Source organism: Sapajus apella, unplaced genomic scaffold (genome assembly GCF_009761245.1).
Source record: "Sapajus apella isolate SASKATOON/1434 unplaced genomic scaffold, GSC_monkey_1.0 scaffold11, whole genome shotgun sequence".
Taxonomy (NCBI): Eukaryota; Metazoa; Chordata; class Mammalia; order Primates; family Cebidae; genus Sapajus; species Sapajus apella.
In genome coordinates, this window is record NW_022436951.1 from 28,965,781 (window position 1) to 28,989,296 (window position 23,516).

The window sequence follows — 23,516 nt, forward strand, 5'->3', positions numbered from 1 at the left end:
AATTCATAATATATATTATTTATTATTTTATAATAAATATTTATAATATAATAGATATTCTATATATATATATTTTTTCAGGATTTAATGATCCTGAAATATATATATATATATATATATATATGTTTTTTTTTTCAGAATTTAGTCTGCTTCCTTATTATAAAGATATTTTCTGAGAGAGAGAATATTTATCCTTCTTAATTTTAACTTTGCTGACCCACCAAATCTTCATGTTAGATTGCAGACATTCTCATTTTCCCTAAATAAGTATTTTCTAAATCCATACAAGCATTTCACCCTCTTCAAGGATCTTTCTTGATATATTATTGATATACTGAGAGATTAGTGAATATTAGATGGTGAATGGGGATACTAATTTTATTAAAGTATAGGTTTCCTTTATTATTCCTTCAGAACAAGAAGAATATAAATGAATAAATCAATAGCTTTGTAATGTATGCCTTTTAAATATACATGTTTATGCATCAGCTATTTCAATGACAAATTTGTTTGTTCAACATCAATATTCTAATATTGTAAGTCAAATTAATAATTTTATTGTGCATAAGATAATAGAAATCCAAAGCTAGTAAGACACAGATATTACATTAAACACTTGTGATATTCTTACAGAAAATTAGGAATGTTAAAGATGAATTAAAGGGCAATATTTAGAAGGACGACGTGACATTAATATTTAAGTACTTTAATATATTTAATAAAATTATTGGCACAGAATCTTCTTCTTTATGGAGAAATGCTATAATGCATTAATCTTGTCAAATGTGCTTGAAATTGATCAGCTAAGTTGATATGATCCACTCTGTATGTACGTGTTCATCACTTTATGTTTTTAGAGGAATTTTAGATTCACAGCAAAAAAGATTGTCTGTAGATCTCCTGGCCCCACACCTGGAGAGGCTCCCTCATTAGCAACATCACCCACCTGAGTGGAACATTAGTCACAATTAATGAACCTACACTGACAATAATCATTCCAAGTCTGTAGTTTATATTAAAGTTTACCCTGGGTGTATACATTCTATCGGTTTGGACAAATATGTAATAATATGCATTCATCACTATAGTATCACACATAGTATATTCATTGCCCTAAAAATCCTCTGTATTATGGCTCTTTATTTGTACCCCCATCCCAGCGCAACCACTGAAAATTTTACTGTCTCCATAGTTTTGTAGATTGGTGTGTATTTGGAATCTTACAACATATAGTATTTTCAGGTTGGCTTATTTCACTTAGAAATATGCATTTAGATACTTCCACGTATTTTTGTGGCTTGCCAGCTCATGGGTTTTTTTAGTGCTGAATGATAGACTATGTTTGCACCATCATTTTATATTTACTCCTTTGTCAAAGATCAGTTGACTATATCTATGTGGTTGTATTCAAGGGCTCTCTTTTCTGTTGCGCTGACCTATCTGTATATTCTTTCACCAATAGCACATTGTCTAGATTACTGTAGCTTTATAGTAAGCCTTGAAGTCGGGTACCGTCAGTTTTTCTTCTTTAATAGGTTGTTTATTCTGGGTCTTTTGCCTCCCTATATAAACTTTGGAATCAGTTTCCCAATATGAACAAAATAAATTGCTGATATTTTGATTAGGATTGTATCAAATCTATAGATGAAGTGTGGAAGAATTGACATCTTAAAATATTGAGTCTCCTTATCTATCAACATGGACTATCTCCCAATTTATTTAGTTCTTTGATTTCAATTAGACAGTTGGAAGTTTTTCTCATATTCTTCTTGTGCAGATTTTGTAAAATATGTTTCTAATTATTTTATTTTTAGGGTGGTAATATAAATTATAATCTGTTTTTAATTTCAAATTCTTCTTGTTTATTGATTATATATACTAAAGTGATTGACTTTTATTTATGAACCTTATATCCTTTAATTCTGCGATAATCTCTTATTTATTTCAACAGTTTTGTTGGTGGTTATTTCAGATTTTCTACACAGATAGTCATGTAATCTTCTAACAAAGCCAGCTTGATTTCTTCCTTTCCAATCTGTGTACCTTTTATTTACTTTTCCTGTTATATTTCATTAGTGAATACTTTCAGTATGATGTTGAAAAGGCATGGTTAGAGGGGACATGCTTGCCTTATTTCTAATCTTAGTGGGAAAGCTTTGATTTTCTCAAGGTTAAGTATGATGTTAGGTAGAGGGGTTTCGTATGAATATTCTTTATTGACTTGAGAAATTTTTCATGTATTACTAGTTCACTGAGAGTTTTTATCATGTCTGAGTGTTGTATTTTGTCAGATGCTTTTTCTGCATCTGTTGACATGATAGTGTGATTTTAATTTTTTTAGCCTGTTGAAATGATGATTACATTAATTGATTTTAAACAGGTAAACCAACCTTGTCTACCAGTGATAAATGCCACTTGATTATGTTGTATAATTCTACAAATTGTATATTAAATATGTTAATATTGTGTTAAGGATTTTTTGAATCTATGTTCATGAGATATATTTTTCTATAGTTTTCTTGTCTTGTAATGTTATTTTCTGGTTGTAATAGGGTGATGCTTTCTCAAAGAGTGAGTTAGGAAGTATTCTCAATGTGACTATACTCTGAATAAGCTGTAGATAATTGGTACAATTTTTTCTTAAAATATTTGTTAGAATTCTCCAATAAACACATTTGAGGCTGGTGTTGTCTGTTTTGTAAGTCGATTATTGATTTAGTTTTCTTAATAGAGATAGGACTATTCAGATGATATGTTTCTTGTATGAGTTTTTACAATTTTTGTTTTCCAAAAAATTAGTAAATTTTATCTAGATTATCAACTTTGGGTCATACAGTTGTTCATAATGTTTCATTCTTATTCTCTTAATGTCCATGGCATCTATATGATGTATCATCTTTCATTTCTCATATTAGAAAGGCATGTCATCTCTCTGTTTTCTTAGTTAGCTGGGCCAGAAAATTATCAATATTATTGATATTTTAAAGGAATCAGCATTTGATTTTATAGTTTTTAAAATTAATTTTCTATTGTCACCTTTATTAATTTCTTCTGATTGCTATTCTTTCATTTTTTTCTGATTACTTTGGCTTTAATTTGTTCTTATTTTTTAAATTTCACTAAGAAATTTACATTATTTTAGATCTTTCTTATTTTCTAACATATGAATTCAGCGATATGGATGTTCTTCTAAGCATTGTTTTTGCTGCATCACAATCACACAACTTTTGCTAAGTTGTGTCTTCATTTTCATTTAGTTCAAAATATTTTAAAATTTATCTTGAGATTTATTCTTTGACCCATGTGTTATTTAATCTCCACATATTTTGGGATTAATCACTGACAGTCATTTAGGTTGATTTCATATGTTTATTATTATGAACAGTGCTTCAGTAACAAGAGAGTGTAGATATCTCTTTGACAAACAGATATCATTTCCCTTTCATGTACACCCAGTAGTGGCAGCTTCCATACTGTTGTCTATAATGGAGACAGTTTCCATACTATTGTCTGTAATTGACATTTCTACTAACAGTGGTCAAGCATATTGACTTTGCTGCCTTAATGTAAACTGTATTTATTGTAAATCAGAGAAAAAGTTACTTTGGTCTAGATATATATTTATACATATTAACCTCATTGTCAATGTCATTCTTATTCAATTTAAATATTTGTTTTTCAGTTGAATGACTTATTTCATACAACAGTGATAAAAGCAAGTAATAGAAAATAAATCTTTAGAGAAAGGTGATTTATGTGACTATAAATGAACATGTATAAAGAAAAAGCAAACTATTTGATTTTCAGAAATACAATGAATTTAAAATAATTATTGAGAATTAAAACCAAAATAATTTTGAAAAAAAAAATTAAAAAAGAACAAGTGGAATTGGGGTAAAAGCATATTTATAATAGTTTTTTTTTTCATTATGTTATATTACACCAAAGGAATATCTTATGAGCATTTAAAATCAAATTAATTTTATTGAATTTCATGTTTGGCTTTTGTTTTTTGTAAGATTGAATGTGTCTTCTATTGACACATAATAATTGTATACATTAATGACCACACCTAAAACCTGTTAGAACTAATAAACAATTTTAATAAAGTTTCAGAATCCAAAATCAATATATGAAAATTAGCAGCATTTCTATACACCAACAGTAGATAATCTAAAAAAAATTTTAAATCCCATTTGTAATTGTTGCCAAAATAATAAAATATTTAGGTGTCAATTTAACCAATAAGGTGAAACAATGAAAACTATAAAATAGTCATAAAGAAATTAAGGAGAACACAAATACATGGAAAGACATCTCATGTGTTTATTTTGGAATAATTATTATTCCAACATAATAATAACTATTATGTTGTTAAAATGTTCATACTACCCAAAGTGATCTACAGATTTAATGCAATCCCTAACAAAATACCAATGGATTTCTTACAGAAATTGAAAAAAAAATTCTAAAATTTGTATGGACAAACAAAATACTCCAACTATCTAAAGAAGTTTTGAGCAAAATGAACAAAGCTGGAGACATCACACTAGCTGACTTAAAAATACACTAGAAAGCAATAGTTACTAAAACACACGGGACTGGCATAAAAATAGAATTAATTTTCAAAAATTCTTAGAAATTTGCCTGGTACTTTCTAATAGTATTAGTTAATATTATATTTTGGGTCAGAGGTTTGCCGAAATTGTGGTTTTGCCTATCTATTACTATAGGAAACTGGTGTTTTGACCTTCTTCTCTATGAAATGGGATAAATACCTCCACATGACATTTTGAGAGTTTAGTAATGTACTTTACACATATTCATGGTAAGTGCCTTTCATTACTTCCTTTCTAATATTTAAATGATGAAACTGTATTCAGAGAGGTTTAATGAATTCCTACACTTTGTCTCATAAATGAATAAGAGTTAAATTCACCCAGCACCTTAAATTAGACATTGATGGTTTCCTCATCTGACGGATAATACTGATAATGTCATTATTCTCAGTAGTGCATAGAATGGTACAGAACGCATGGAATGAAGTACAACTTTCCGAAAATGACTAATCTAAATAAATTAGGGTACACTAGATTTTATTTCATGCTAACTTTTGTTGTTATTTGAAGATTTTTTTTCTAAGCCTGTTTAAAGAGTGCAAGAGGAGAATGTGTTTTTTAAAATCTCTTGATTGCTGTTATCTACCTTTATTAGAGGAACAAGGATATAATTATCAACAAGGCTCTAGGGTATTCAAACATAAGACTGCCTCGAACCATCAACATATCCTTAATGCATGATTACAAGTTGGTTTCTTTCACATTTAACTTTACCTGTATTTTTGAGTGACATTTAATTTTGCTTTAAAGTTAAATACAGAGTTGATTTTTAATAAATGCAATCAAATTTTTTTTCTAAGCTAATTATGTTATTTATTTATGGCAAGAGCACTTAAAGAAAATAAAGTGAGGTCAGGAGTTCTAGACCAGCCTGGCCAACATGGTGAAACCCTGTCTATACCAACCAACAATTAGCTGGTGTGGTGGTACCCGCCTGTGATTCCACCCACTCAGGAGGCTGAGGCAGGAGAATCGCCTAAACCTGGGAGGTGGAGGTTACAGTGAGCCCAGATCATGCCACTGCACTACAGCCTGGGTGACAGAACAAGACTCGGTCTCAAAAAAAAAAAAAAAAAAAAAAGCAGAAGGCGAAGCTGGGCCAGGTAATTATAGGACATTAATTTTAGGATACTACAAAGAACAAGTCTCTGGGAGTATGTGAACACATATTCCTAGTTGTTCTATAATAGAACTTCAGGCAGTCATTAGTACACTATAATTTATTTCTTTATATTCTCACACTGTTGACCTTTGCCTGTCTTTTCTCTGATCTCTTAACCAACTCCTTTCTTCTTCTTCTTAACTCACTACTTTACTGCCTACTAGAGAATGACAGTCACTGGAAGCAATTAGTTGGGTGAAAGGCTGGAAGAAACACCCATCTTCTGCTCTAGTTCAGGATGCATTTCTAAATAGCTTGATCTCATCTGTGGTTCTTATTTACACCAAAAGCCTTGAATCCAAGGTTGGGGCAGCTCTACCTCCTCCTCCATAATACTGGTAGCAGCTTCCCCATCTGCTTTTTTTTTGAGACACAGTCTTGTTCTGTTACCCAGGCTGTAGTGCAGTGGTGTGATCTGAGCTCACTGCAACCTCCACATCCCAAGCTCAAGTGAGTCTCTTGCCTTAGCCTCCTGAGTAGGTGGGATTACAGGTGTGCACCACCACACTTGAGTAATATTTTATATTTTTGGCATAGACAGGGTTCACCATGTTGGCCAGGCTAGTTTTGAACTCCTGACCTCAAGTGATCTGCCCACCTCGGCCTCCCAAAGTGCTGGGGTTATAGGCATGAGCCACTGCTCCTGGCCACCATCTGCTTTTAAACTTGCACCTTTTCATCTTTTTTACTTCTTGTAGCTATTTCACTCATTGAAATATTCATTTTAGATTCTAATTTCTTTCTGACTGGACTCTGCCTGATACATTGACTTATTACTTAACAACCCTACAGTTAACATTATATAACATCTTTATATTTTACATGGTACAAATTAAAGGTAATGGAGGTTTAAAATTTTTATATCTCTGATATTTTTTTTTTTAAATCTTATTATTTGACTTTTTTTTGAGATGGAGTTTCACTCTTGTTGCTCGGGCTGGAGTGCAATGACATGATCTCAACTCACTGCAACCTCCACCTCCCAGGTTCAAGCCATTCTCATGCCTCAGCTTCCCAAGTAGCTGGGATTACAGGCATGCTTCACCACACTGGGCTAATTCTGTATTTTTAGTAGAGATGGGGTTTCACCATGTTGGCCAGACTGGTTTTGAACTTCTGATCCCAGGTAATTCGCCCACCTGGACCTCCCAAAGCCCTGGGATTACAAGCATGAGCCACTGCACCCAGCGAAACTCACATTTTTAATAGCTAAACTCAAATAAGTGTAAAAACTTCTGGGCTTTTATAAATAGCTGGGAATAGCTGAAATTAGTTTTTTTTTTTTTTTTTTAGTTTGTTTTGCAGCCATCTAAGTCCACTTGAGTTTACATTGTTTTTGAAATTAAGATTATTGTTTTAACTAGCTTATTTGTGCTTTTTCTGATACTCTTTAGCAGGCAAGGCTTGTTGAACTCAGTGTCTTCAGGGGAGTAAAACTATGTGTACTGGATATGAGGGCACAAGATTACCTTCTAGTAAATCTGTGCAGTTTAAATCATTTTTCTGTCTGTCAGGCAACCCTATTGATCAATGAATTCTAGACTTGTTTATCTCAGGGCTTTGCAATTGATTATCATAAGGGGGATCCTCACCTATACCTTCAGGAGAGGCTCATCTTCATTTGCTTATTTTGATCAATATGGTAGAAAGGAACGCAAAAATATTTTAATTACAACACAAAATGTGTTGATGCTTTAACTAATAACTTTATAGTTTTCCACAAAATCAACTGATAAATATTTTTTCTTAGAAGAAATGAATATGTTGCATTTATTATGTGTTGGTTATGCACTGGACATTGCTTTAAGCATGAACATACAGTACTGTATTCAAATATCCCCAAACCCCTAAAAGGTAATATCATTTAATAAGCATGCTACAAGTAAGAAAATGAAGCTCACCAAGGCTAAATGACTTGCTCAAGTTCAGCTAGGTGACAGGTTGATCCCAGAGACCATGTTTTAACTTCAAGTTCCCCTTTCAACATACTGGTAAGGTTATTAAGGCCTGGGTATGGCAGGACAATTCCAGCTCATGCTAAATGCAAGGAATGAACGTCTGCTTAGCTAAGTGTAGGGAGCCTCTCCAGGCTTTTGTGCCTGAGGTTTGAGAGTAAGTTATCTTAGTATATATATTTGGCTCCATTGTAATTGGTTTCCTCCCTATCCCTGCATAGAAATGGGTGTTAGATTCACTGGGAGTAATTTTTTTCATGCTCCTACCTTGGCTTTTTGGAATTAAAATGGCTACACATAAGGCCAAGATATCTGCAAGGGGAGGGAGAACATTAGGACAAATAAGTAATGCATGTGGGGCTTAAAACTTAGATGATGGGTTAATAGGTGCAGCAAACCACCATGGCACATGTATACCTATGTAACAAACCTGCACGTTCTGCACATGTATCCTGGAACTTAAAGTAAAATTAAAAAAAGAATTTAAATACAAAAAAAAATCATCATTCCATGTCAAAGTTTAGAACCACTGTGGTACATTCTGATGTCCTCAAAAGCAGACTGTATCTAGCATGAAACCTGGTATAGAAAGCTCTTAATAAATCCTTGTTGAAAACAGGAAATAAATAGGTCATCAGAGATTCAAGGATTTGGTGTCATCATAGATCAGGCAAGAGGGATGATTCTAGACCTGTTGTCCTTAGGATCCCATCTCATTGTATAGCCAAGGGTATACAATCAAGGATCTCATCTAGAAATATTGATAACATCTGAGATAACTATGCAACACTTCCAAGGACACAGTGGGGAAACTAGTAAGGCAGAAGTAAATTTCACAACCTAAGGATAAGTTAATGTTACAATGGAGTTCACATAGTTGTGCGAGAAAACAGGTAAATGCTATCATAGGAAGTGGGAGAATACAGATGACCAAAGACAAAGGCAAGGAGGGAGGACATGTGAAATTATGCCTCAAAGAGTTCAAGAAATTAATGACAAAATTATTGGGCTTACAGGATAGTATATAAGAAAGAAAGCAACTTGCTGAAAAGCTGAAACCAGAACTGTACCCCAAAGAGTATAAATTGAAACTAACATATATTCCTGAGTTTGCAGAATAGCAGATAAGAAAAGAACAGCTTGTTGAAACATTGAAACTCCCTCTGCTTATGTGATGAAGAAGTATCTGGCCGAAATCAACTGGAACCAAGATAGTTGACTGGAGTTTACACAGAATGAGCTTGCCAATGTCACAGCCTAAACTTCCACCACATGTTTCATATTAATTTTCTCCAAATTTGCTGATGTAACTCATTGTTGTTCCAGACCTCTATTGACTCCAATATGGATGAAACTAGAGACTCAGTGAATAAATCATAAGACTTATTGAGGATAATTATGTATGGGGAAGTCTAGTGGTGGCAGGCTAGACAGGAGAACCACTACTGTTTATAGAAAGCCTGCAGTTTATATAGTATTTTCACTTAGCACCCTCCACTTAGTAGCTTCCATTTAACTCAAGACATAGGACTTCGATTCCCTGGACAGTCTGCATTCTAAGGAATGGGCTGGGGGTTCAAACATCCTTCACAGATAAGGAGTGAATTGCTGAGCTGGCTACTTATGGATTCCTTGCTCAGAACTCAGAACAGACATTCTTCTTAGATCATAGGGTCACTCAAAGTATGCTTCCATTATGCATGTTAGGTGCCTCTGCCATACCCCCATTAGGTAACATGAAGAGATAACTTTGCATACCTAAAGACTTTCCAGACCTGCTTTTTCCTTCCACCAATCACCTACTAATTTCAGAATCCACTGCTGAATATTTTTTTAATATACTGACTTTACACTGGCACAAAGAGAAATATTTGAGCTTGACTCCTTTCTCCGTGTGAGTAAACTTTCAATATAAAGCTTTATTTTTATTTTTTCCTCAAAAACATTGTATTGGCTTCTAGTGCATCAGGCAGTGACACTCTTTTGCTTGATAACACATACCTGGAGAAACTGAGAACCAAGGTCAGTGACTGACCATACACCTATTTCAAACATAATGAATTTTAAATTCTGCTTCTGAATTCATTTAAGATCTGTGGATATGGCAAAGACCTCTTCCATAATTATTCCATTAAATATTTCAGCCAATGAGAACAGATAATCAGCTATTATCCCAGTAAGCTGATATAATAACAGACAATGTAGGAGAATTAGAAAATGTTGTACCTAAACAAAAAGTAGACTTGGCCTCAACAACTTTTACTAAGCACTAAAGTTATCAACAATTGTATAAATACAAAACAGATGTTCTTTGAGTTTTTTTATTTGATTCTGTCTCTGAAGAATTTTTAAGAAGGTGTTAGCTGTGGGCCAACGAGGTAGAGAAAGCTGTATCTTGCCAATGTTCAATTTGTGAAGTTTAAATGACATGAATTCAGTGGAGTTTTAACTCTTCCTTAAAGGTTCAATATGTAATTATATGTTAACACACACTAATAGCTGAAAGTGTAAGCTCAATTTTCTATTTTATGACAACATGAGAATCAATGTTTTAACAAAGAAAACACATGAACATATAAGAAAAATGTTAGTTTCAAAATGCGCATTCTGTAGTTTAAAATAAAATATCTGCATCTCAATATTATGACATAAACTATAGCAGCATAGATAGCAATGATCTCACCAAAGTTTATTTTGTAGAATAAGTGTTTGGATATTAAAAAAAATTCTTCCTTGATAATTGTATCGTAAATCTAACTGAAGTAAGATAAAGTCCTCTCTGACTGGGTGATAATGCTCTATTATCTTTTTGCTCTGGGGAATGTAGCATTTATTCATGGTTTTTAAGTTTAAGAAAATGTATTTAGGACAACATCATTTGAAGATTCAGCTTGAAAGTTCACTGATAGGATTAATGTAACCTTTAACATTAACATTCAAAGTGCTGTTCTCTGTTGCATTGTATCATCCCCTGAATCATTTAGTAATAATATATGTTTTTTATGTTAATGTTTTCTCTTTCTCATTAGATACAGAATATGGAAAATGATGGATTCTCAACTATGTTAAATGAAATTTCAAAGTGATGACAAAAATGGTGGTTCCATTTTTCTCCAATTACTTCTTGAAAGATGATGGCATACTTTGGATAACATAAGAAAGAAACATAATTTAATTTAGTATTTCACCACCCTGTTTTGCTATTCTATCCCTCTTAATTTTTCTTATTTTTGTCTTTTTTTTTTTTACCAGAGTTAGAAATAATTGTGAGTAATGATGAGTGGTAAATAACGTTTCAAAATACAAGAAAATAAGGCTACTGATAGCCCATAATGTATCCAAGATTTATTTTTTAAAAAGTCTAATGGAATTAAATGGCATTTTTAAGGTAAAATGACTTTAATTCTTTTGAAAGAAGATAGGTGATTTTTGTCATTTTAAAAAATTACTTATGTCAAAGATGGAAAGCTTTAAAATATCAATATTCACACATGATTTGAACTGCTCAAAACAAAAACAAAAACAAAAGCTTCAGCAACTAAAATAGGTAACCAATTGGACCATAATTAAGTACAGAAAGTTAATAAGACTACCAAATATCTTCTCTTAACATTTCCTTATTGCTTTCATGATAATAAGGATTGATATCACTTTTGATTAGAGTTGTGAGAAATTTTTCTTGTAAATTGTGATCTTAAAAAAGTCAATTTTTTCTTCAATGTGTAAAAGGCACATTGTTGACTGTGGCATAGTTATTTCTCAATAGTTACAGGCATATTCTCATTTCTACAATATGGTCCTGAAAAGTAATTTTTTCCTGTTCTGCAGAAAATTGAAGAAAGAAAATAAGATTCTTAGCTTATCATATTTTAACTGTCCCAGAGAATATGATTATACTAAAGTAAAATAGAAAAATAAACCCACTTGCCCTTATCTGATGATCTTAAGAAATATTGCCCTGAATGAGGGAAAAGAATAATCTTAAAAGTACCTAAACATAGTTTTGCAGGTTTACATCATAAATGTATACAACTCGGTAGATATAAAACACCTAAAAGCCAAAATTTAATTTAAGTGGGCCAAGTAATGCCTTGAAATGCCTGACAGAAACAGTAGTGTACATTCTCTGCAGAAATTTTAATTTCAAATAAGGCCAAAAAGAATTGCCACAGTAAATTCAGTTAATATAAACTCAGTCACAAATCACATAAAAAAAACACAATAGAAAAATGAAACGTTATTCCGGACTAGCAGACGAAATATCACAGGAACTTTTGAATGTTGCTTTGTCGGCTAGAAACCTCTGTGACCCATGGCACCTCTGCTTGAGTTTTGCTCAATTCCACCCACTCTACCAGGCAGGCTTCACTAGGCTCATGCTGCTGGCCCAGATTACATATCTACGAAGGGTGAGCCAGGCATAAAGTGGCAAGAAGTGTGTGAGTGAGCACAGGATATGGCCACTGTGCACAGCCAGGTGTGCCAGCTGCTGTGGCTCGGCAGGCCACTCCAGGTGCCCACACAGGTGCTAGCTCTGTGCAATGCTGCAGATGGACCAGGCATACTGGAAGTGGCTTCTGCTATAGGTACCAGTATCTGAAAGAGGAGAACCTGGTAACACCCCAAACTCAGAGATGTCAGCAATCACAGAGCCCCAAAGGGTTTGGGAGTGGCACATGCTACAACCCTTTCATTCCCACCGTCTCCACCATGGAGAACATTGCAGGGGGCATGTTTCAGCCCATTTGTGTTACAGCTCATTTAGTCCTGCCACCTCACTTCAAATCATGGCTTCTGTGCTAGTCTGGCCCTGCCGCTGCTTCTTGTCACATGGGGTGCCCACATGATGCTGGAGGAATACGGGAGGGCTATAGTGTTACAGCTCTGACTGAGGGAATCCTAACGTCTGGGCCCCCATAAAGGTCACCATTCCTTACTTCTAAGATCTGGTGAATGGGAACATGTCACTACCCACAGCTCGGTGAGCAGGCCAGCAAAAGTGTTACAGCCCATTTCACACCTACCATTTGGCGAGTCCAAGTTCTTGTCCCGTTTCCAGGAAGAAAGAGATTACATGGACATCTGGAGGGTAAGCAAGGCAGAGAAGAGTTTTATTGAGTGACAGAACAGCTCTCAGTGACCAGTGACACAATGTGGGTAGCTCCAACCTTCAAGTAGGTAATCTCATCCTGTGTCTGAGTCTGGCTGAGTCTGGGGTTTTTATGGGCTTAGAATGGACGAAGTGCATGCTGATTGGTCCATGTGTGAAAGAAAGTGTGTGTTGATTTGTCCATGAATGGGCCTGGAAGAAGCACCAAATGACTGGCCAAAAAGCATCAATGAAGTTCACACTCTGTGTCATGGACTCCACCCAGAACTGACAATGTGGTCCTAGGCTTCAGGCCATCACTGGCTTGAAGGTTGGGCCTCACTGGAGACCTGCATTTTTCTGCCTAGGAACCTGGCTGACTCCTGCTGCCATCAAAAGCAGAGAGCAGAGTAAGGTCCATAAAAATATCCAATTTCAGAATTATCAAATGAAATATAAAATAACCATGTTGAAATAATATGTTATTAAAATATTTTCAACAAAACTGTTACATAAAAAGCAGATTTTAAAGGAAACTAAAGGGAAAAATAATATAATTGAAATAAATGCTATTTAGACGTGCAATATCAGATAATGAATATCTGGAGAAACATTAGTGAGCATAAGGATAAATCTCAAGATGTTATTCGGAATAAACCACAGAGCAATAAATAGATTTTAAAAGTTGCAAGGAAAATGAAAGTGAAAACGAAAAGAAATAGAGTGTCTCTAATCAATATTACTGAAGAAATGGAGACAAAGAATTAAGAGGAAAACTAAGCTTTTAAAAACATCTAGAGGGAAGTATAGATTATCCTCAATGGCATGAGAGAATTATCATGAAAATTCATTTCTCAACCATAAGAATTCAATAGACACTGAAAAAAATAAATAAAGTGCTTATAGGCAAAGAAATTATATGACTCAGATTTTATGCAAACTGAAAATATTCCAACTAAGCACAGTACGTAGACATTTTTAGATAAACAAGAATTGAGGATTAGACACTACAAACCCTCTATAAGGCAATTATTAAGAAATTTGCTGAAAGTGATTCTAAATGTAATGTCTGAAATGAAAACAATGAAAAGATAAGCAAATAAGGTGGTAAATATATTATTAGTAAATCTAAATGGATACAGTGAAAACATACAAGGCAAATACTGATCAATTACATACCAAAAGAATGCTGATTAAACTATATTAATATGATTTTAAAAAGACTTTCTTTTTTTTTTTGGCAAAAAGTACCCTAGGGAAGAAAAGTGCATATTTCAACCCAGTAGAAGCATGTTCTGAGTTGATACATCTAAGAATATATTTTGCAAAAAATTTAATCACAACAAGGAGAATTAGAAAATTTGCCATTATATTGGAGGGATTTTTTGCCTTACCTTCTTAATTGGTAGAACACGTAAAATTAAAGCTATAAATAGTGTCATAGGCGATTTTAGCAAACCAATAAATGAGCTAAATCTATTATACAAAGATAAAACATGAAGCATCTGTGAGAATTGGCTATATCCTAAGACATAAAGCTAGTTTCAGATGTTTACAAAGAAACAAAATATTCTGTGATTACAATGCACCTAATCCAAAAATTTTAAAAAAGAGATAATCAGAAAAATGATGTTTTTGAAATCTAGTAAGAAAGCCAATTAATAATCAGTAATTTCTGGGTCCAATCAGAAATTATAATGGGAATCAGATCTTTAAACATCAGTGATAAAATTCTCCTCATTGAAACTTGTGGAGTACAGCTAAAACAGTGATTAGATGGGTAAATTTATAGCCTTAAATAATTAAATTATGTAAGAAAAGCTGAACATAGATGAATAAAAAGTCTAATTTTACATGTTGAACATAGATGAGTAAAAAGTCTAACTTTACCTGTTATAGTAAAACATTAATAGAATAAATCCATAAAAATTATAATTTAAAAAAATAGTATAAAACACTTACATAGGGCTAGGGCCTGTTCTAAACACTTCACATAGTCTAACCCAATTAATCTTTCAAATGTTCCCATGAGGTAGGTATTTTTATTATCTATACTTTTTAAGTGAAAGCAAGTTTATTTTAAAAAAGTAAAGAATAAAAGCATGGCTACTTCATAGGCAGAGCAGCCTATTGTTTATAATTGTTAGCCTAAGCAGTCTAGCTTTAGAAATTGTCCTGCTGACCACTGTTCTCTATTCTCTGACAGTGGACATTTAAACAAAACTATAATGAAATAGAAGCAAGATTAAAGTGGAATCAAATTTAACACTTCTTCAAATGGATCAGGATTATAGTCTTCTCCAAAGGGTCCAATACATAAATTTGACTAAGATTTCTTGGGAGTTTTGTAACCCTTCTGCCATGCTTTCTAAGTTGGTATCATGAACATGGTTTAAACTACAGTACTGAATGGTCTATAAACTAGAATTTTTGAAAAAACAAACAAAACAGCAACAACTAAAGAGTTCCTTTGATGATTGGAAGATTGAAGCCTTGAAGGGCTGGCTACACATGAAGAATTTCAAGCATTCAGATCCAGGGAAAGATAAAACTCGTTGATAGTCGTCTCACCTGTAACGGAATCTACCGTTTTGCTTTAAGGATTAAATGAGACACACTATATAGATTTCCTAATCTATATAAACTCTCTCCATATAATCTATACATACATAATGTATATAATCTATGTAATCTGTCATGTTAGTATATTATGTGATGATGCCATTTAAATGGACAGTATTGTGTGCTGCTTGCCACATGTAAACTGCTGGTGAACAGTAGCTATGGGTGATTTGGCATTCCAATTCTATTTACATTCCTGAGTTTCCTTCAAATTATTCCATTTTAATTTAAATTTTTGTTTAAGTTGTTATCAAAGTTATTAGATTGTATGTAATAAATAAATCCATTTGATAAATTATTAACCCCTTAGGGCTAATATACTAACTTTCTTCATTTTGCTCATACTAATAATCATACCTGAGTTTAAAGTCTTTAAAGAAATTTAATCTAATGAAGTCTCCAATATCTGTGATCTAATGATGTCTATAAGACTACTGCACCTTAGAGTGCTTTGGAATTTTAAACACTTTGAACCCATTCTTTCTTTTGACTGGTGGAATTGCACTTTTATTTCTCATGTTATTTTGAAATGATTAAGTTTCTGTACTTATAAACATAATTAGCAAGGCATTAAGAATATTTAAACCTTGATTATGCATCTTTTCAAAGGCTTATGCCTCTCTGGTGTATTTTGAAATCAACAAATATTATTTGTTCTGTTGCTCATGACTAGAAAATATTTCAAAAGTGCTAGTAAACAAATTTGTAACATTTTTGAGTTGAAGCAATATGCTTGTAAATGTTAATAGAGAACATTAAAAGGAACTATTCATTTCTTCATAAAGTGAGTTTATGAAGGAAGTCAAATTAAGACACTTCATCCTTTACTTGAATATTATCAATATTTTGTGGATAGCCAAGAAAGATAGTCTAAAACTCCACTTTATTGTTTCCTCCTGGAAGGGTCATGTGATTCTTTCTCTTCCTAATTTTCTTCTCTACTGCTTAGTTCTCAGCACTAACATAAAAGCGTGGTCTCCTAAGTACCCTCACATGACCCCACAAGCACAGTCTGATCCTTGGAAAGGGCCAGAGTACCTAAATTCATATTATCAATGATTTAAGTTCATACCTTTACATTTCTTACTGGCCACTTCTCTGCAAAACTACTTGATTTCACAATTTGTATAAGAATGGATTCCCAACACTCTAACCTATATTCTTGAGTATAAACAACATTGAAAAGGGAGTTTAACAATTGTTGACTTCTCTTTGCATAGCTAGCTTAACTATTGAATTTATTTTTTAAACCCAGAAGAAATGCCATTTATGACAGTTTTCTTTTACTTTGTTAATACCATTTTGGGAATATTTTAAGAGCAGGATATGAGTAGATCAATACTGACAGATAATTTGGTGTGATTACAATGAGGTCATGTACTGGGTAGATTCTGATACAAGTACAGAATTTGATTCAGTGCTTAATTCTTTTTTAAGAAGTTGATGGCTCATATATGTCAATGTTATTTGATAGTATTTATAATCTTTAATTACCTTACTATGTAAGGTAAGTAAAAGTTAACAAAGATAATATTTTCTATAGCATAATAGGCCAATTATTGACTTTCTAATCCAAATAATGTTGGTTAGACAAGGGACAGGGAAACTAGGATGTTTTCTCACTTGCTTACTTTAAGCTTTATTAATTCAGAACCTGCTGAGAGCTTTGTAATCATTTTTGTGTCAATTGTCAGAAAGATAGCCACTTCCAGTTTAAGAGTACAACAGCAGCCTTTGCTGTAATTATAATATTGTAGTCTTTGTGGGACCATGCAAATCAACATGTATTAAGAAAGAGTGGTGGGAGGTAGCTGGGCTATGAAGGAGTAAAGAGAAACTCTTAAAATTTAGGACCAAAGGACATTTTGATTTTATAATGTTAGAATCTTTCTGAGTTATCCACTAATATCCTAAAAGATTCATAAGAAAGAGACTTTTAGATTTGTGATATAAAATTGTTCCTCAATTCATAATTTATTTTTAAAGATTTACCCAAAAATTTAGCTTTATCTAATATTTAATGAAGTTAATCTAATTACTAAACTTATCTAATAGCTTTGCTGGAAATCATTATAATAACTTCTTTTAGCGATTACAATATTTTCTCTAATCTTGAAATAAAAGTGGCATTGTTACATATAATCATTTTTCCACTGCCAATGTTATTGTATAATATCCTTTTACTGCATCTCACTAAAACAACAAATAAACAAAACAAAAATGATAAAATAAATGGACAAAAAAAATGAATGGAAACAAATTTAGCTTGTCTTCAAACTATACTATAAGGCTACGGTAACCAAAACAGCATGGTACTGGCACTCAAACAGATATATAGACCAATAGAGCATAACAGAGGTCTCGGAAATAACACTGCACATCTACAATCCTATGATCTTTAACAAACCCAACCAAAACAAGCAATGGGAAAAGGAATTCCTATGTCATAAATGATGCTAGGAAAACTGAAACAGGACCCCTTCCTTATACTTAATTCAAAAATTAACTCAAGATGGATTAAAGGCTTAACTGTATCACCTAAAACCATAAAATCCCTAGAAGAAATTCTAGGCAATACCATTCAGGACATAGGCATGGGCAAAGACTTCATGACTAAAACACCAAAAGCATTTGAAACAAACACCAAAATTGATTGACAAATGGGATCTAATTAAACTAAAGAGCTTCTGCACAGCAAAAAAAAAAGAAAAAGAAAAAGAATTGCAATACATCCATCTGACCAAAGTCTAATATCCAGAAAATGCAAGGTACTTAAACAGATTTACTAGAAAAAAACAAACAGCCACATCAAACGGTGGACAAAACTATATAAACAGACACTCCTCAAAAGAAGAAATTTATGCAGCCAACAAACATATTTAAAAAAAGCTCATCATCACTGGTCATTAGAGAAATGCAAATCAAAACCACAATGAGATACCATTTCATGGAAGGTAGAATGGTGATAATTAAAAAGTCAGGAAACAATAAATGCTCGCATGGATGTAGAGAAATAGAAATACTTTTACACTGCTTGTCTGAGTGTAAATTAGTTCAATCATTTTGGAAGACAGTGTGGTGATTCCTCAAGTATCTAGAACTAGAAATATCATTTGATCCAGCAATCCCATTACAGGGTATATACCCAAAGGATTATAAATCATTTTACTGTAAAGACACATGCATATGTATGTTTATTGCAGCACTATTTACAATAGTAAAGACTTAGAACTAACCCAAATGCCCATCAGTGATAGACTGGATAAAGAAAATGTGGCACATATACACTATGGAATACTATGCAGCCATTAAAAAGAATGAGTTCATGTCCTTTACAGGGACATGGTTGAAGCTGGAAATCATCATTCTTAGCAAACTAACACAGGAACAGAAAACTAAACACCACATGTTCTCTCTCATAAGTGGGAGTTGAACAAGGAAAACACGTGGAAACAGGGAGGGCAACATCACACACTAGGGCCTGTCAGAGGGGTGGGAGGCAGGAAGAGTGAGAGCATTAGGACAAACACCTAATGCATTTAGGGCTTAGCACTTAAATAATGGGTTGATAGGTGCAACAAACCACCACCGCACGTGAAACCTATGTAACAAACCTGCACATTCTGCACATGTATCCCAGAATTAAAAAAAAAAAAAATTAGCTAGTCTTACTTTACATAAATAAAAGTCATATTCTTCAATCATTTTAATTAATTGGATTCACTGAATCCAATTAATAGGAGTATAGTTCTGTACACTTTTTTTGTCATTGGGAATTCTTTTCTTATGAGTAGTTCTTTTCTCACATTTTTTTTCTAAACTCTGAGAATTTTACTACCTACTAACATTTTATTTCCTTCTAAAAATGTGATTTTTATACTTGATTATACTCCCATAAACAAAACATGGATATTGACTATTAGTTTATTATCTTTTGCATTTTTTCAAATATTAACGCATTTGAATCCATAACAGGACAAAATTTTTCTAAAAATAAATTTTGGCTATGATATCATGGAAATGGAGGCACTCTGGGAAATCAGAATATAAAAGAAGTAATAGTTCTTTTAAGTTTTTGGCATTCTTAGTACGTTGACAATGTCTTATAACTAATCTAAAACTTTCTCTGCTATCTGCATTATAATTAATGTACTCACCTTCCAAAAGAGAAGAAAAGATACTTATATATTAATTGCTTAATATTGTGGTAGGAAATTTTTTTAGTATATTAACCCAGAAGCTCTTAAACTTTTTGATTTCTGGATGCCTTTATACTTTAAAAGTATTATAGAAGTTCCTAAAAAGTCTAAATTACTATTTATCTCTATTTCTCTCTCAGTATTTACCGTATTGGGAATTACAACTAATAAATGTTTAAATATTGTTTATTTGTACTTTATTGAATACTATTTATTAATATTGATACAATGTAGATTTCTGTCCCTACCCAAATCTCATGTCAAATTGTAAGCCCCAGTGTTGAATTAGAGGCATGGTAGGAAGTGATTAGATCATGGGGAGGGGGTTCCTTCCCTTTGCTGTTCTTATGATAGTGAGTTCTCATGAGATCTAGTTGTTTAAAAGTTTGTAGTACCTCCACCTTCTCTTTTTCCCACTCTGGCCATGTGAAGACGTGTCTCCTTCCTCTTTACCTTCCTCCATGATTGTAAGTTTCCATGCATTTCATGCTTCATGTACAACCCGCACAACTGTGAGCCAACTAAACCTATTTTCCTTATAAATAAGCCAGTCTCAGGTAGTTTTCTATAGAAGTTCAAAAACTGATTTGTAAAGAAAATTGGTAGTCAAAGGTGGGGCATTGCTATAAAGATATCTGAAAATGTGGGAACTGCCTTGGAACTGGATAATGGGAAGAGGCTGGAATGACTTGGAGGACTCAGAAGAAAATAGATAGATTAGAAAAGGTTTGGAATTTCCTAGAGGCTTGTTAAATTGTTGTAATCAAATACTGACAGTAATGTGGACAACGAAGTACAGGCTGAGGTGGTCTAAGATGGAGAAGAGGAACCTTTTGGGAACTGGAGTAAACATCACTCTTGCTATGCTTTAGCAAAGGGATTGGAGGCATTGTGCCATGCTCTAGGAACCTGTGGAACTTTGAACTTGATAGTGATGATTTAGGGTATATGAAAATAATTTCTAAGCAGCAATGCGTTCAAGATGTGAAATGGCCACTTCTAATAGTGTACTGCCATATACATGAGCAAAGAGATAATGTGAAGCTGGAACTTTATTTAAAAGGAAAACAAAACATAAAAGTCTAGAAAATTTGCAGCCTGACCATGTGGTAGAAAAGAGGATCCAATTTTTAAACAGCCTGCAGAAATGTGCATGAGTAAAGAGGGGTTGAATGTTAATAGCTAAGACAATGGGGAAAATGCCGGAAAGGCATTACAGAGACCTTCTTGGCAGCCCCTCCCATCACAGACTTGGAGGCATAGAAAGGAAAAATGGTTTCTTGGACCAGGGCATTGCTCCCCTGCATGACTTGAGACACTGTTCTCAGCATCCCAGCCACTCCAGCTTGAGCTGTGGGTAAAGGGCTCCAGATATGTCTCAGGCTGCTTCTCCAGAGGGTCCCAGCCATAAGCCTTGGTGCCTTCCATGTAGTGTTAAACCTGCAGGTGCATAGAGGGCAAGAGTTGAGGCTTGGGAGCCTCCGCCGAGATTTCAAAGGATGTATAAAAATGTCTGAATGTACATGCAGAAGTCTGCTGTAGGGTCGGAACCCACATGGAGATCCTCTACTAGTCCAGTATGGAGTGAAAACGTGGGCTTGGAGCCTCAACAGAGTCCCCACTGGGTCATTGCCTAGTGGAACTGAGAGAAGAGGGTCATCATTCTCCAGACCCTAGAATTGTAGGTACAGTGGCAGATTGAACCAATGCACCTGGAAAAGCTACAGGCACTCAACAGTAGCCCTTGAGAGCAGCCATGGGAGGTGAGCCCTGTAGAGCTCCAAAAGCAGAGCTTTCCAAAGCCTTGGGAGACTACCCCTTGCATTAGTGTGGCCTGGATGAGAAACATGAAGCAAAAGGAGATTATGTTGGAGTTTAAGATTTAATGAATGCCTTGCTGGTTTTCAGACTTGCATGGGGCTTGCAGCCTCTGTTTTGGTCAGTTCTTTTGGAAAGTGAACATTTATCCAATGCCTATATCCCCATTGTCTCTTGGAAGTAATAAACTTGTTTTTGATTTGACAGACTCATAAGCAGAAGGGACTTACCTTGCCTTGGATGAGACTTTGGAATGTAGACTTTTGAGTTAATGCTAAAATGAGTTAAGACTGGAGGACTATTGAAGAAAGATAATTGGATTTTTCAGTGTGAGAAGGACATGAGATTTGAGAGGGGCCAAGGTGGAATAATATGGTTTGGCTCTGTGTCCCCACTCAAATCTCGTGGCAAATTGTAATCCTCAGTGTTGGTGGAGGGCCCTTGTGGGAGGTGACTGGATCATGAGGGTGGTTTTCCCCTTGCTTTTCTCATAATAGTGAGTAATTTCATATGAGATCTGGTTGTTTAAAAGTGTGTAACACCTCTTCCTTTTTTTTTCTTCTTCCTGCTCTGGCCATGTGAAGATGTGCCTCCTTTCTCTTCACCTTCTGCTATGTTTGTAAGTTTCCTAAGGCCTCCCCATCCATACTTCCTGTGCAGCCTGTAGGTCTGTGAGCCAATTAAACTTTTTTTTTTTTTTTGTAAATTACTCAGTCTCTGGTAGTTTTTTTATAGCAGAGTGAGAATGAAATAATACAAATATTTTTATGTACTAATAAAATAGCACATACCATGTTAATATAAATAGCGTATTTGTCATGAAAATTCTATTGTTGAAAATAAAAACATGACAAGAGGAAAACTTTTTTTGTAGTTTTGCATACATCTTTAATATTTGGGTTAGTACAGGGCTGTTGAAATTTCTTACTTGTATCTCAGTCAATCTTTTTCCATATTCACCTTTTTAAAAATGTATATAAAGAAGATTCATCATTACTTAGATATGTATTTTAGAAGTAGGAGGAATATTTGAATTACCTTCCCTGGTAATTGTGGATATTTGTCTTTGATACCACACCAAGTTTTGTTATATGGTAGTTACTTAAATTTAGATTATTTGCAATTTGTAATTTGAAATTGTTTCAATGAACTTTTCATACATTTTTGCCTTAAAAGCAGTTGGACTATCTTGCACTTTGGATAAGTCTTTAACATGTGTCTGATTATGATGCATTTGCCACTTAGAAAATATCAGTTCATTGATTATGCAAATTTTTCAAATGTTGATATATTTCTTTTAAGTGTTGGAAGCTGTCAAGCTCATGGTGGCCATTAGATTTTCCAAAATTCTAATATTAACTGGGCGGCATAAATGTTGGTATTTAAAGCAAATACTATCAGTTATTTCTTTTGAAGTGACGGGCTTATTTTGCCAGTTTTCTTAAATGTCTGCCAAAACCCAATTGAATAACCAGAGTTTGTGTGTTATTCATTCTTTCTGATAAAATTGATGATCCTTGGAAAAATATGGCTTATTCAGTTCAGAACTCAGATAATCTTTTATGTGCTTTTACCCATGATTCATCACACTTCAGGAGGCGACAAAAGTGCCTTATATGTACTTTTAATTTCATCACACAGAATATTAAAATATAAAATTATTGCACTAGCTTTAAAAGAACACTTTTAAGCCATTCTTTTTTCCTTTTCTTTCCCCCAAGTGTGGTGTTGACATACACAGTAACTAGTAATGTAGTAGCAATCACAAGACAGTCAGTCAAGCTACTGGTGCTAAGGGTTCCAACAGTTTTATCTCCTATTGATTTTGCATTGATAGTACAAATTCAAAAACAGAAGAAAGGCCAAATAACATCTTAGTATTATTATGGAGATAATTTTGACCTGTCAATACAACCTGAGACAACCATGTGTTTTAACAGGTTGGTTTTATTACTCATGTTAGTAAGAAGTATATAACCATGAAGAGCTATGGTGTGTTCCGTAGAGGTGTTAAAGAAGACTTATTTATTGTAGGATATGGACTTATTTGGT